This window comes from Pleurodeles waltl, chromosome 3_1, assembly GCF_031143425.1.
Source record: "Pleurodeles waltl isolate 20211129_DDA chromosome 3_1, aPleWal1.hap1.20221129, whole genome shotgun sequence".
In the NCBI taxonomy this organism is placed as follows: Eukaryota; Metazoa; Chordata; class Amphibia; order Caudata; family Salamandridae; genus Pleurodeles; species Pleurodeles waltl.
In genome coordinates, this window is record NC_090440.1 from 770,477,785 (window position 1) to 770,493,089 (window position 15,305).

At 38.6% G+C, this 15,305-nt stretch overlaps 1 protein-coding gene across 12 annotated transcripts in view; it reads right to left on the reverse strand.

Moving 5' to 3' along the window:
- Window positions 1-15,305, reverse strand: part of MICAL2 (microtubule associated monooxygenase, calponin and LIM domain containing 2) — a 776,672-nt gene that overhangs the window by 670,290 nt on the left and 91,077 nt on the right. The gene's annotated exons all lie outside the window — the stretch shown is intronic.

Consider the following 15,305-nt stretch of genomic DNA (forward strand, 5'->3'; position numbering starts at 1 on the left):
CTGAAAGTTCAAGTATGGTACTTTCTTCTATTCACCTTCAATTCCTGTGCCTCTTTGTTACTTTATTTAAACTAATCTTCAAATATTGGTTAAAAACAAACTAATGGATGTTCATTGCCTGTGCAAAGTTGCCCTTTTCAGTTTCCCCAATAGGCATTTAATTGTTGGAATATATATTAAGAGCAGTCCTCTTGTAATTTACCTACATTGATGTTCCCTAAAAATTGAGCTCCCAAAACTAAACTTTGCAGGACTTGATAGTGGGTGTGACAGTCAATGCGAACTGCCCCATTATCCCAGGACTTGGAGCCACAAGACACCAGATTACAAAAGATTAAACCTAATTTCTGTAAGTGAGGCCCCAGTCTCGACTAGACAACATTATCTAGTGAGCCTATCAATGCACTTGAAGTGTAAGTGGCATGCACGATCTAATGCATGGATTATTTCCCCCATTACACGTAACGTGGAATAGGCAGGAACCAATGACTTGCCATAATTACATCAACAGCTCACCATAGACTATGTCATTGTCCACAAGGGCATTTGTTAAATAACGTCTCACTCCGATGATGTAACTATAATACTAATAGTGTTAGTGTTAAAGAGAGTAGAAAGTTTGTCCAAAGACATGTGCTGGTAGAGCAACCCCATAACGTAATTTTTATGACAGCCAATGACTCTGTAAATCAGTTCCATTTAGATTAACTGTATACACATTTATCTGGTATATACATCTTCAGTACATAGCATACAGCCAACCACCGTGGGTCTATGTTGGGCTAGTGTTACATATTTTTAATAGATTTTGCCCAAGTGGTAGCCACTGGAATTAAGATGGAATTTCTGTAGTAAGATGGGAAACTAGTTTTTATTTATTACATAACAGTCTCAGACTAATAGTAACTATTTCCAGCTGTAGTTTATCCAAGCCATAGTTCCGTTCATAAGTCTTATCAAAAGTATTGGCATATGCTTAAAAGTAGCACACACTTGTAAATGTCATCACCATTTCCAAAAATAGCAAATTTAAAGTATACTATACACCTGGCAAAATAGAAATGATATATGTACTTAATTTAAAACGGATGGTAATAAAATGCTGAATAATGAATGAGGCACAGTATTTTCACAACTGAAAAGCAGTAAACGCACCCTGAGTGTAAAGCCAACACACTTTCCACTCTGGCCTTTTTCACAAATTAACAGGGCAGTTCCCTAGATACCTTTGGACAATCTGTTTGTTCGCTCACAATGTGATTGATGATTTGTCACTCCAGACCTTTTGTGGGGCTTGGCGAACACTAGTAAAACAGTTAACCCACAATTCAGCCCAGAGACTACAAGTCACTTTCCATAACTCCTATTCCGCCTGCTTGATGCCTGGCCTCACAAAAAAACAATCAATTGAGGGGCATGGTTGGCAATTAATATTTCACATTTGTAGAGCTGTGGGAAACGCTTATTGGTTCACCCACAAATTAGAACTACTACATTATGAATTCGCATGTGTCTAGCAACATAATAAGCCATGTCAAGGGGGTGATCTACTGGAATAAACAACACCTAAAAGAAGACTCACAGATAAGTAAATAAGCTCTTCGGAAACAATTACTAGCCTTGTATCAAATATGTCCACCTCATATCAAAGTTTAGTTGCACTAGTCAAGCGCGGAAAACCAGACCGGTCCTATGGCACGCTGTCTCTAGCCTTCCTAGGAAACTACCAGAAGAGAGGCACCGGACTGCCCTTATTCTCATCAGATATACGTATGTTACTATCATTTGGGGTGTGGGGGGGGTCAAAATGATCATTGAAGGCTGCCTGCTGGACTGGTGCAAGTATTTATGCCTCACCTGAGAGGCAGCACCTGCAGATTTGGGAAAAATTGCTATGGTGAGGAAGTAAATAATGATTGCTTGGGGCACAGAGTGTATACATTCCTTTTAAGATTCAAGGGTAAAATTTAAACTGAAGATCTCACTAGTTATTGCATCTTTGGTCCAATATCCCTGTGGCACACAAGTGCCTATGAATAAACTGATAGGCTGTGGTATCTGTAGAGCTGTTTGTGGATGTCAAAACAATTGCTCATCTAATGGAATACACATCCATACAATTCCTGCTTAGCCTCCAAAAATCTAAAATAAATTTCCTGACAGTCACTCCCAGGGCTTACATTCCAGATCCCAGACGCTCCTTCCACAAACATAGTTCAAGTACAAAATAGACTTAGTTCCCAAGTTATATTTTCATTTTCAAGTCGCCGCCCACTGCGGCTATGAAAACTGAAATATTTTTACTAAAGAATGCTAAACAGCAGTGTAGCCAATACTGGGCTCAAATCCCAGTCCAGCCTTGTATAATGGGCAGTGGGAAAGAAGCAAGTGCAGCAGGAGTTCAATGGATATTAAGGGTGTAGTCGAGCAGACGCAGACAAAACACAATTATAACTGAAAACCTGCCAAGTGTGCACTGCAAAGACAACCACTCCAATGCCCACTTAAGCGAAAATATTCAGGGCTCCAAAAAGAGGAAGAAAGCTTCAACGTGAGCTGCTTTCCACAAAATCGGGCTCTCTTGCACAATGGGACAATATTGTTTTGTCAAGAGGAATAACGGTGAACATTTCAGAGGAAGTAAAGTGGGGGAACATTGGGTGTCCTGGTCACCAGGTGTAGAACATAGGATATTTCCATTTTGAAAAGGAATAAACCCAACTGCCCACCTATTCTGCATCCCTACTCCTCATACCAGGAGTACGAGCCATGCCCTGCTTTTCAGTACAAAAGACAATCTGCTTACATTCAATGAAATATACTGTCCTCCGAATAGAGTGTATAAGTTTCAAATTAGTTTTCCATAACTTTGCGAATCAATCACGGTACTATGAGCAGCAAACTTGACATTGACCATATATATATATATATATAGACGATCACGCACACTCGACATGATTAAATCCAATGGCTTTACTGAGGCAACGCATTCAAAGTGTTTTGACACAGAGATTCTTGATCACGAGTCATGGTAAACAGTGAAGACAGATATTATATAAGGTGTATGTGTGATAAAACATAAACAAAGGATTGTGGAAGTGTTGCAAACATAAGTACCATCTTCGAACATCTATGATCAGAGCAAATGCAACCTTGCATAAAACAATAACAATAATATAAATCACAGTGGGCACTGCAGGGAAATTATAGTACATTCACTGAATAATATCTGATCACAATAGTCCTATTACTCTTACGAGGATCAAACATAAATAAAGTCAAGTGATATTACTCTAGCTGTTCATGATATATATGATTGATATCTAAGTGGCAAACCTGACATAGCCCTTATTTGAAATAAACAAGGGGCGCCCCATGTGGGCCAAAAATTATAAAGCACATATGGAAAAAATTATAGAAAAAAATAATATATATAGAAGATCTAAGGAAACCATCTAGCACCCAAGTAGGTTATCAACAAAGAGTGATGCACTAAATAATAAGCCACTATAACTTCTTGTGATATCCTCTTGGCCAGAGAAAAAGAAAAAAACATTAACAGTGTCCAAGTGGACTATGAACATATGTTGTGATCCTACACTAACAAACAATAATATCTGCTCATAACCACATAACCTTATTATCTCTCAATGTAAATCTTTACTTGGTTCAGTCCCTTTGTTTTCATGACAGGTACGGTTGGATACCCATAGCTAAGAATAATCTTGAGTGGTTGTCTAGTCACAAATTGCAGAGTGGCCTCCAGAATTTGTGAGAGAAGCAGGAGCTAAGGTTCAATCTCCCCGTAATTTTACTAGGAGTGGATCTATAAAACAGATGATTTTTTAAACCTGCTTCTTCCAGTCAAGGTTGTTATTAGTAGAAAGTTGAATAAAACCATGTAGTACTCTGTTAAAACATTCTACACTCCTATTTCCTTTGGGATGACCCACAGATTTAGTGTTATACTTAATACCATTCCTTTTCAAAAATGTCTGAAATACATTGAAAGTGAATTGAGTATCATTATCACTGCTGATTCCTTTCTATACACATACTTCACCACAAATTGAGTATTAGCATGTGTATCGGACTTCTGAACAATCGTTTTTTTTTGGTACTTAGAGAAATATCAATTATAACAAAAATATATCACAACTCTCCATAAAATGGGCATCATAACATCAATTCCAATTCTTTCCAAACTCACACTGGGACTCTCACTGGGATGCAGAGGAGGATTAATAAAGTGAACTGAGGTTCATCAAAATTATTACACTCAATACAAGTTTTTACTACATCTTCCACACACCTGTCCAACCCTTGCCACCAATAAAATCATCCTCAATCTACACTTTGTTCTCAAAATTCCTAGATGTACTTGATAGAAAATCTCAAAATTTCTCTTAGAGTAGTGGGTGAAATAATCTTACCACTTCTAAACAACAAATTGTTATCTATACGTATTTTATCCCAAACTTCCAAAATATTTCTGAGTTCATTAGCCAATTCCTTATTGAGTGTCCACCCCTTGTTGGTAAAAACAGAAACCTTCAACAATACTGTCTTATCAAGAAACTCCTCCCTCTACAACTCTTCACTGTTACCATGACAATTACTATGGCAATCCACCTCACAAACTAGTAACACAAAAATCCTGCCAATCCTCAACATAAGACGAAGAAATATCTTCAATAGGAACAGGCATGCAACTAAGGCAATCCATTACTTTATTTCTCACATTATACAATCTCTTAACTGTACTCCACTGACATCAAAGAAATACATTCACCCCTTGGCAAAGTATTGTTAATGCCCCTAGTAGTTATTACTTTAGTAAGGGGTTTGTGATCACACTGCACAATAATAGGCATGCCCAATATGAATTGTGTAAAGTAATCTAAAGTCCAATTACAAGCCAATGCTTCCTTCCATATTACAGAACATTTGCCGTCAGGTGGGGTTAAAGATCGAGAACCAAAAGCTATTAAAGCCTCTTCACCAAAGATGCTAATTTGTGTCAAACCTATCCCTACAACCTTGTTACTTGAATCACTCCTAATATGACTTCTACAATTAGGGTCAAAGTCTTGTTTAAAAAAAAAAAAAAAACAAGTGCAGAAGATATTTTTGTTTCAGCAACTCAAAAGATTGATTGCATTCATCATTTGCCACATAGTATGCATAATATTCTGCAAGCCCCAAAAAAAACACCTGACATCATTGTTGTTCTGTGGTTTGGGGGCACTGTGCACAGCTTTTACCAGGTCTTCTTTGGTTATATACCTTTTCCACTGCCCTCATGTCACAAATAAGTTACCTTGTCTTTTGAAAATCTACACTTATATTCAGCAGAGAAACCTTTTCGCTGTAAAAGGCTCAACACATCTATAAGTTTAAATTGTGTTCTTTTTGTCTTCCCCATAACAAGGATGGCGCCCTGAAGAAAAAAAATCTACATTTGATAACCATTTAAACATTTGATGCATCAATCTCAGAGATATTGAAGCAACAGACACAAACCCAATAGGAACAGTCTTGAATTGGAAACACCTGACGGGAGTAATAACAGTGGATAAGTTCCTACTTTCAGAATGCAATGGCACCTGGTAGTATGCTGCAGACAAACTGATGGCAGAAAACCATTTAATATCTTTAAAAACTGCCAAACGTTCAGTTATTCTGGGTTTAGGAAATCTGCTAATAAAAATATTCTTATTAAGATTCCTAAGGTCCACACAAAGTCTCACCTTGCCACTGGCATGGCGTGCAACAACCAATATCGCCACCCATTCCAAAAATTCCACAGGTTCAATCACTCCTGGTTCCTGAAGTTTGTCCAACTCCATTATTATTCATCTTTAATAGAGATGGGAATCAGTCTTACTTTGTGTGCAGAGTGAGCTTTGTTTCTCTTAAGTACTATTTATGTTTCAAAACATGCAATTCCCCAATGGCTTCTAAAAATACACTGGGAAACACATGTAACACTGCACCCACATAATCTTGTTCTTAAACAACCATTACAGGCTCAGGACTTTTGAGGTCCAACTTCATTTCCAATTCACCCTGATCTATTCACCCCAAAATTGAAGAACCTTTACAAGAAACATACAGATTGCAAAAGGTTTCTCTATTTTTGAACTGGAACAACAATTCTCAGAACCTCAAAACAAGAATGCTTCCGCACTGAAACTTTCTGGTTTGAGATCAGACATTTCCAAATCTCTTCAAAGTTTGTTAACAAACGTGTCTAACCTGACCTCTCATTACAAATGTATTTAATGTGATCTTGTACCTGCCAGACACCTCCAGTAATTAAGTTGCATACTGGTTTCTTCCTATTTCCAGCATCCACACTCAAAACACTAACATTCACACACAAAACACCATTGTCCCCTTCTCTCTGAACAGAGAAACATTCATCCTCATCAGAAACAAAATGCACAACATTTTTGTTTCTTTTCCGAAACACATTACAAAGTTCCCCATACCTCCACTCTCAGAACATCTTTGGTTCTTTGCTGGACAAGATTTGTTATAAACCAAGTGATATAGACTACCACATCTATAGCATTCGTTTCAAGGGTTAGGAATTTTGGCACCTGAGTCAGATTTGTTCAATCGTATCTTTGTTGACACTTTCCGAAGTTGATGTATTCTGTCTACTATACATCCCTTGTTTTATTTTGTCGATAACATCCTTGTGGTTTGCTGGTAGCTAAAACCACTTTGGCACATCTGCCAGATAATTATTTTTTGACAATGGCAAGCACTTCTTTCAATTCTGAATACCCATTTACCCATAGTCCGTCCTGAATAGTGGGGTTATTGGAGTGCATAATAATCTGATCTCTAATCTGACCTCTAATTAATTAATCCTGTAAATTTCCAAAGCGACATGACAAGGTTATTAATCTTTTGAAAGCAGAAATACAGACTTCAATTTTTTCATTAGTTTCTTGTTTCTGGCGAAAACATGTATACCTATCTATAGCAACACAAAAGAAGGAAGTACACATTAAAATCCTCCATAGCATAAGAGTACACATCATCAGAATACGCTAGTCTCAGTTTCTTGATTTCTTGTCTATGCTATCATAGATTTTCAGACAACCGGATCCCAGGGAGTGTAGTAAAATCATCTTTTTCATTCTGGCATTAAATCTTCATCTTCAAATGTGGAAACATAATCATTAAATACACCCTGAATAATTCACGTTTCATACTGGCTTCTTTACTGGCAGTAAGGAATGGTTGAGGAGGAGATAAAGTCAAATAGATTGATAGTAGACATAACCCAATTCTCACCTCACATTGCAATAAAGAAAGCAAATTTATTAGAATAAAACATGTCATTTCTAGATGTACAATTTCATGTAAATGACACGATCACTCACTTAAAGCTGGAGAATGATCATGTATGCGAGCAAATCGCAGAATTTACTGTAGAAGTGTTTCCAGTTCAAATAGGAGGCATGTATGCTGCACACGACAAATCACATGATGCTTCAAAACATAATTAGCATACATGTGCATTTCGCAGGAAGAGAGGTAGTTCGCTGGATTCCATTGTCCTCAATGTTCCAAACCAGTGCCAGCTGTGCACCTGACACGTTCGGGTCAAAATTCAGTAATATGAAGTTCAGAGTCAGTATTGTGCAGGTTGATCGATCGCACAACACCTTACCACTGGTAAGTGTCAAGTTCAAAGGAGGATATTGATTTCAGCAAATTTATGAGTTCACATGAGCTCTCAATATCAATGTCTAGTGGCATATGGCGAAGGTGGTTGTGGGCTGCTCGTCAACAAGTCTTAAATAGTAATGTAGTACCACCTCACAGAGGTAGTTAGTTGTAGTACAAATTTTATTTATTGCAGCCCCCCAGCATATCATAACAAATTTCCATTCTCCTGGTACCGGCTCCAACTGCCAAACTACACATTCTAGAATTTCTTTCATTACCTCACTGAACTACAGCCCCAACACAAAAGGATTCTCCCCACTAGTAAACAAAACACTGCCTAATCCACCTAACAACAAAGCTTGTTTCCAATGGAATCTCCTCCTGTGGCAGTTCCCTGTCAACCCTGCTATAGGAAATTATTTTAGACGAAGAGAAGCTATGCACTCCATTCACACATCATATTTGTTTCCTTCCAAATCTATTTTTAATGTCTAGGTTTCCAGCACCCACACAGATACAATTGCATTACACCCCCGGGAAACAACAATCCATTCTTTTCATTGCATGCCCAAATTCTCATAAGTATAACAAAACTATGAAAAAATGGCAGATTATGCATTAGCCACAAAATAAAGGACAATTGCTCATCAATTTTTATGTGAACGTTGGCAGAACAATGTACATTGTAACTCATTTTCTCTGAAATTGTGGTCCAGGATTTAGGAGACAAAGCAGTCTTGTTAATTCGATAGGAGTGTTCATAGGGGTGGGGCAAGAGGTATACATGAGATGTTACGGAGGAATAATGGTGGTGTTACACCTTCGCCCCTAACACCTTATTACAAGATGGATGACTCCTAGTTCAGAGTGAACTACTGGCACTGAATTCACCTTGATCATCCACCAAGCAGGGACCACAAACAATTAATGTACTTAAGGTTTACTCCCATAAAGGAGTAAATCTCAAAAATATCTGATGGTCTAGAAAAGGGGCAAAAGATTTACATATTCTTGCACTCGTTGTCAGCTGCTCACCTTCTACACTAGGTCAGGCATAGAAAAGACGCAACTGGGAAGGTGGGGTGCACTTTAATTGCATGGATGTATCCAACGTCTTTTTCCCATGGCACCTCTACATATGCGATACTGGGGGAGAAGCAGCACTGCTGCCATATAAGCATTAATTGCCCATTGCATTCTGGTAATCACCAATCGTAATATTTTCAGTAACTCACAAGAAATGGAGCTCCAGTTCAAAGTAGTTTTCGTGATATTACCAGCCAGAGTTGTGAATTTAAACTCAGCATATTTAGTCACAGTTTGGCAAACGACGAGCCCTTCAAATAAAATATTTTTTTATTTCATGGATTTCTACGGGTGCCGTGGGCTGCTTCATTATGCCAAATACTAAAACATCTTAAAAAGGAGCTCAAGATATCTTCATAAAAAAGTGTCTAAAAAATAGCGAACAGGATCTTATTCCAAAAATTCGCACCTCCAATCACACTTATTGTACAAACACTCAGACCAATGACTATATCATATGCGATGCTTCAAGAAAACATTATCAGTCAACTTAATGATACCCTCTTTAAGGACCATGTAAGGAGGAAAAGCCTAGTACATCCCACTAGGACTCAAATAGTTACTTAAAGGTCTCTAAACCAGTGTTTTACTCACTGATCCATCTTGTTTAATAGATTCAAAAAACAGTATTGCAATCTCACGTACAATCAATACCTACAAACTGAATATTTACCCAGACCACCCACACCCTAGTGTACCATTTCTCTGAAATAGTATGATGATATCCATCAATACTTCTACACTAAAAATCTATGCATCAGAGAAACCTAGCACAAATTCAACAATAAAATATTTAAATAACATTTTAAATCAGGTTCATATTGACACACGTCGAATATTTTATTGAAACAACAAGTAGAACGATATATAAACACTGGTTTGCGAAAAATATCCTTCCTTTCACAAAACATGTGTTTTATTTTCAAAGAATAAGATGTGTAGTATCATATGGGATAAGAGTATCATGCTCTACCCTAAAAAAACATGTATTTAGAATGAAAAGCACTTCACAAGGTGCCCGAAACGTAATGATGTCTGAATCCTGGATGCTGATTATTAATGTCAGTGACAAACATGGATCATGTGACATAGGTTTATCTCCTGGATTAGGATCTTTTTATACCCGGAGGTGCACCCAAAGTGCTAATCTCAATGTGATGAAAGGCTACTGCATTTTCCAGGTGCAAGAAGTACTAGGGCAATGGTGATGGCATACAGCACAGTGATCAATAGGAGTGAACAGGTCTTTTTAACATGTGGTACTGGAGCGAGGCCTACAGGCTCACTCATTTGAAGTTCCACTGCTGTGTGCTTGACTCATCATTTCTCTACATCAGATTAGCATGTAGTGCTGTGCAGCGTGTGTTTTATATACATGTTCTGGGTGAATGTGTTCCTGTGAATGACATGGAAGATGTAGTGCTCTGCATGTGCTGATTATATGTGCACCTGTGAATGATGCAATACATGGAAAGTTCTGGGTTTTATTTTTAAGACCCAGGACTAACTAGAGGAGATATGAGTGGAATTCACCTCAGACAGATTTGTGGATTGTTGAATTCCTTTGAGCTGGATGGGACACACTGGAGGAATGGAGAGCCAGGGTCTAAAGTGTAGTTCAAAGTGTGCCCTGGGCACACCTCAGGAAGGAGATTGGGCTGACACAAGAATTCTAAGGATGAGATCATGGGATATTTGAGACCTTTTCATACACATATCGCTCTGGCTTACATCCAGGTATGAACCTCTAGTCTCTCCCCTGGCCTGTATTGAGGGCTACTAGATTTGGCATTGCCCCTCCTGTGACATTCTGCTTTCTGGAGAAATGGCAGGGGAGAGGAGTTGGAACTTCAAAATGAAGCAGACTCCCAACATAAACTTCAAAGGTGAAACTCTAAATTGCATTTGGTATCTGGAAATAGGCTGTAAGAAGAGAAGTTTGAGGCCCCCAAAATTGTCAACTGTCAAGCAGCAAGCTGTGCAAGGAGAAGTTCTAGAAGACTTTTGACTGTGACCAGGATTGGAGGACAATGCCTGCAGGTATTCCAGCTAGGTCAAGGGATATTACCCAGGGAATTCAAGACCTCCTGCCCCTGGAGCACCACTGCCTGCCAAGACCAGTCTGCCCCTGTGAGAAAGATTGCTGAAGGGAGTGAGGTCCAATGGGAGACCCTGGCAATTGGATCTCAGAAGTCAGGGGAAAGTAGCCCGGGTGATTACAGTGACCCTGTATGCCAAGTGGGACCACAGGGAAAAGGTAAGGAACATGGTCTCATTGAGAGCAAGAGGCCACTGTGGTTACCCATGCAGGCCTTAGCCTAGACTGAGGACCAGCAGTGTGGAATCCCCAACTACCCCACATGTGGGAAGGATCCATGGAAATCTATCAGCATTGGAGGAGCGCTGAGAACCCCCTGTCCACTGCCTCTGCAGGACCATGTGTGAATAACTCACTGGAGACAGCCACTGTAGCTTCAGCATCCGTGAAAGTGGTGCACTTGGAGCCTCTGGTTGTGCAGGTCCTGCTGGTGAGGGTAAGACTGATTTGCAGGCCTGATGGCCCGAGAGGACCTGCCTCCTACATAGTGCTTTTGCACTGAAACACCTTTAACTTGGTAATGTTGAAAAGGGCTCCAGAGACTCGGACTGCTAGTGAGACTTAAACTCAATGTCGTATATAGTGAATGGCAAATAACTACTAACGCTAGCGCAACTGGATTTGGACTCAGGAACCTGCCTGTTACAGCACTAGAGCCCAGACTTTAGGCAACAGTGTGTATTGTCTGTGAATGCCATATCATATTTTACATTGTGTTGGTATATAAATACTCCTTTTTTCATAAAAAGACTGGACACTCTTTTATTCCTACTAATGAACACATTCTGAGTTGTGAACCTGTGTTCACACAGTGTCTAGCTCCCTCCCCTCCCCTCTGAGGGACCTTGAACTGCTTGACCCGCACTACCACTTTGAATCAAGTGCTGAAGGAGACTTTGGTCCAATAGCACAGGATCCATAGTAGGCTGGTCCCCAGAACATCAGGAGTGAAAGTCTTTAACTCCCACATTTGGGCCCAGTAGCTCCTGCTTGACCCGTGGCCCTCTGGACGGGGTTCTGATACCTGTCAACTACAAATCATAAAAACCTACTAACAACTAATTCCAGCTTTAACACCTCCCTTCTTTACCTGCAAGACTCAAACTAAAAACAAAACAAGCATTGCCAAAGCCAATAGGTCTGGTGTTGGTTGTCAGACCTTTGGCTTTGTACGTGCTTGTTCTGTTTTATCAAGGGTTTTTAGGGCGGAGCTGTCAGGCTCTTGACAAACTTTTAATAAAAACACTGGCTAAAAGTACTTATTGGTCTCAAAAGACACATATTGCCATTGTAATCCTCTCCCCTGATGCGAACAACTTTGTATTAGTATATGCTCCTTGTGAAAGAGTAGAGTGCAGCCATTCACTGAGAAGCTGCCTATGGCTGAAGAGAGCTGACCCACTGTCCCATGCTGTATGCTGTAATGAGTGGAGCAAAAATGTGAATGACACAAGAACAGACCAATGGATGAAAAGGACAGACTGAAAGCCCCAATAAATAAGCACATTACACAAATAATGTTAATAAAATCAAAAGGGGTTGGTTAACACCAGACCTAAACAGCAAGGCTCATGCGTTTCTTGACACCATATAAAATCTTGAACAAAATGCAATTTACATAACCCTAATAAAAAAAACTCAAAATTATTCTGAATCGAACAGCACTCCACACAATAGATGCAGCCATAACAATAGTGAAATAGGATAATTGCAACATTTATTTTATTTTCATTTATCAAGAGCATTATGTGGTTCAGACCAAACCGGAATGGCGACAGAGCAATTTCATTAAATATGGTCACAAACGCAGTTCTCCATGTAACACATATTTCACTGGAATAGCTAAAACTAATCTATTGTAAGTAGGTAATGCTAGACAGCACACCTGCAAAAATTGTGTTCAATATTAATAGATTGTTAAGTTGCACCAGGGTTTCAGAAACAGCAATAATTATTGGTCCCCTTCATGAACTGTATCCAAATGAGCATTCATGCAACAGTAATACATCAAAATGTCTAAACTACAGAAATACAAGAATCTAGCTTTACCTGCATAAAAACAACTTCTGATTTATGTAGATGTGACCAAAAGGGCTACTTAAAAGAATCTCTTCTTACCACTGATGCATTACAAGGAACACACATTCCCCGAATCTTTTAAAAAGTTATAATCTGTTAAAAAAAGGTTAAACATACCTAAGTTCACTGGCCTCCACACAAAAAACTTACAACTAAATTTGCAAAGCAACCAAATGTATTTGATGGCATATATGTATTCATAGTTTTACGCTCTTCACATTGTGTCCAAGAAAACAACAGTTTTGCAGCAAAACAGTAGAATCTTCTATCCCTTTCTGATGACATAAGCTCCACTTTTATCAATCACTGCTTCACCTGCATCTGGATGGTGTAGATCACTTTTACAGACTGGGCAAAAAAACACACCAACTTGGTATAATGAACTCTCAACTTTACTACCCATAATAAACAATCAATCACCACTGCTAACAGGACATGTTAGAAAAACAGACATGAATCTATCATAGATTAAAAGTACCAAACATTAGAATCTTATCAAACATACATCACACAAAACAAAATACCCTTCGGCAACAACACATAACACGCTAAACCCAACAGCCCACAGTTAGTCCAATGTAATCAATAATATGAGCCCTCAACAAGAACCATGCAAAAAATCAGTGGTCACACTAGACACTGCCAGGAGCTATAAAATATATAGGACCAAATCATTCACACAAAAACACCACAAGAACACCATTTGCACCACTGTGGATCCAACTCAAACAATTAGAAATCAGGCTCTGGTCTGTAATGCAATCCTAAATAACAGAGTCTAAGGGTACGTGAACTGCAAGCGTACATTCCACCAAGATTCATAAAGTGACTTGTTTGAATCAGGGTCATGCTACACACTGTACAAATCTCTATAATGGACAGAACCTAAATGGTCATGTAGACTGCACTTCTCTATTGAAGTCCATCTAAGAAGAATGTATCAGTGATTATTTTTTAATCTAGGTTATAGCAACATGCAGAGGCGCAGGTTGTACACAGCCTCAAAGGGCAACTGGTGTCTCTTGAGGGGAGTCACATGTCGCCCCAGGTGTATTTGCCCTGCCCCTCCTTTGTGCCCCCATCACTGCTGCTGAATATGCCAGTGAGCAACTCAGAAAAACAGACATTGCACCTTGCCAGTCACAATCATTTGTCCAATTATCTTTAACTGCAAAGTAGTTTTGTTTGCTTAACATGTTTAACTCTGATTCTGTATATGTATACATTAAGATTAATATATATAGATATCTATAAATTAATATATATATATGTATATATATACATATATATATAAATACATACACACACACACAGATATGTATGTGTGTGTGTATATATATTTACTGCAAAATAAAAAAACAAAGGTTAAAGTAATGTTATAGTTAGGTGAATATGTCAGCGCTAACATTAACGTTTTGAACTAAAATAAACAGAAATTCACCAGTTATACTTTGTAGCGCTGACTATACTGTGTGCCCCCACCATGCACTGCTTATGACCTCACACATCACATCACTCACAACATATTCTGTGACATCTCAAATGACATCACTGATAACATCTCAAATGACATAATTGATGACAACTGATGACATCAACTGAGTGTGTTAGTTTGATTTATAGTTTACATAGTGGCGCTTAACTATCACAATACTTATTTATCTAATTTTATACAGCCTGTGTCCAGCTAATTTGTGTAAGTGTTTACACACATGTGCACTTTGAGAAAAAACTGTTTTCTCTCATGATTTTCTCAAAGTGGTTATGGAAGGTGCTCCAGAAACTAAAATGAGAGCACATTTTCTCATGCTATGTTCCTGAGCTACGTGAGAATAAAGTCTGACATTCTGAGTAAAACATGTACTTCCAACAACAGCAGCTTCCTAGTCAATTCCCCAGTGTTCTCTTGCACCTTCCACCAATGTTCTAATGAACAACTACGGTGCTAGCAATTTGAATTTTTGACAAAACTGTGACACACCTGAAGTCCTCTGGGAAAAAAAAGATGTAAAATGTAATGCAATTCTTTTAGAAATAAACTAAATGAGGGTATTGTTTCTGTCACAGAACATTTTGGAAATACTCTATAAAGTTACAATTAGATCACATTTTCTATTAGTTCTCACATATCGTCCTTGTCCATGTCAGTACAACAGTCTGACATGCTGAGTCAAACATGCATTTCTAACTCCAGCAGCAGCCTGTCAGTTAACTTCCTAGTAATCAACTACAGAGTCACCACAGAGGTTTAACGAACAACTACAGTGCTAACATTTTGTATTCAAGACAAAAGTGAGGCACTCCTGAACACAATTTTCTTGGAATAGGAGCTGTTGAATTTTAAAGGATTTCT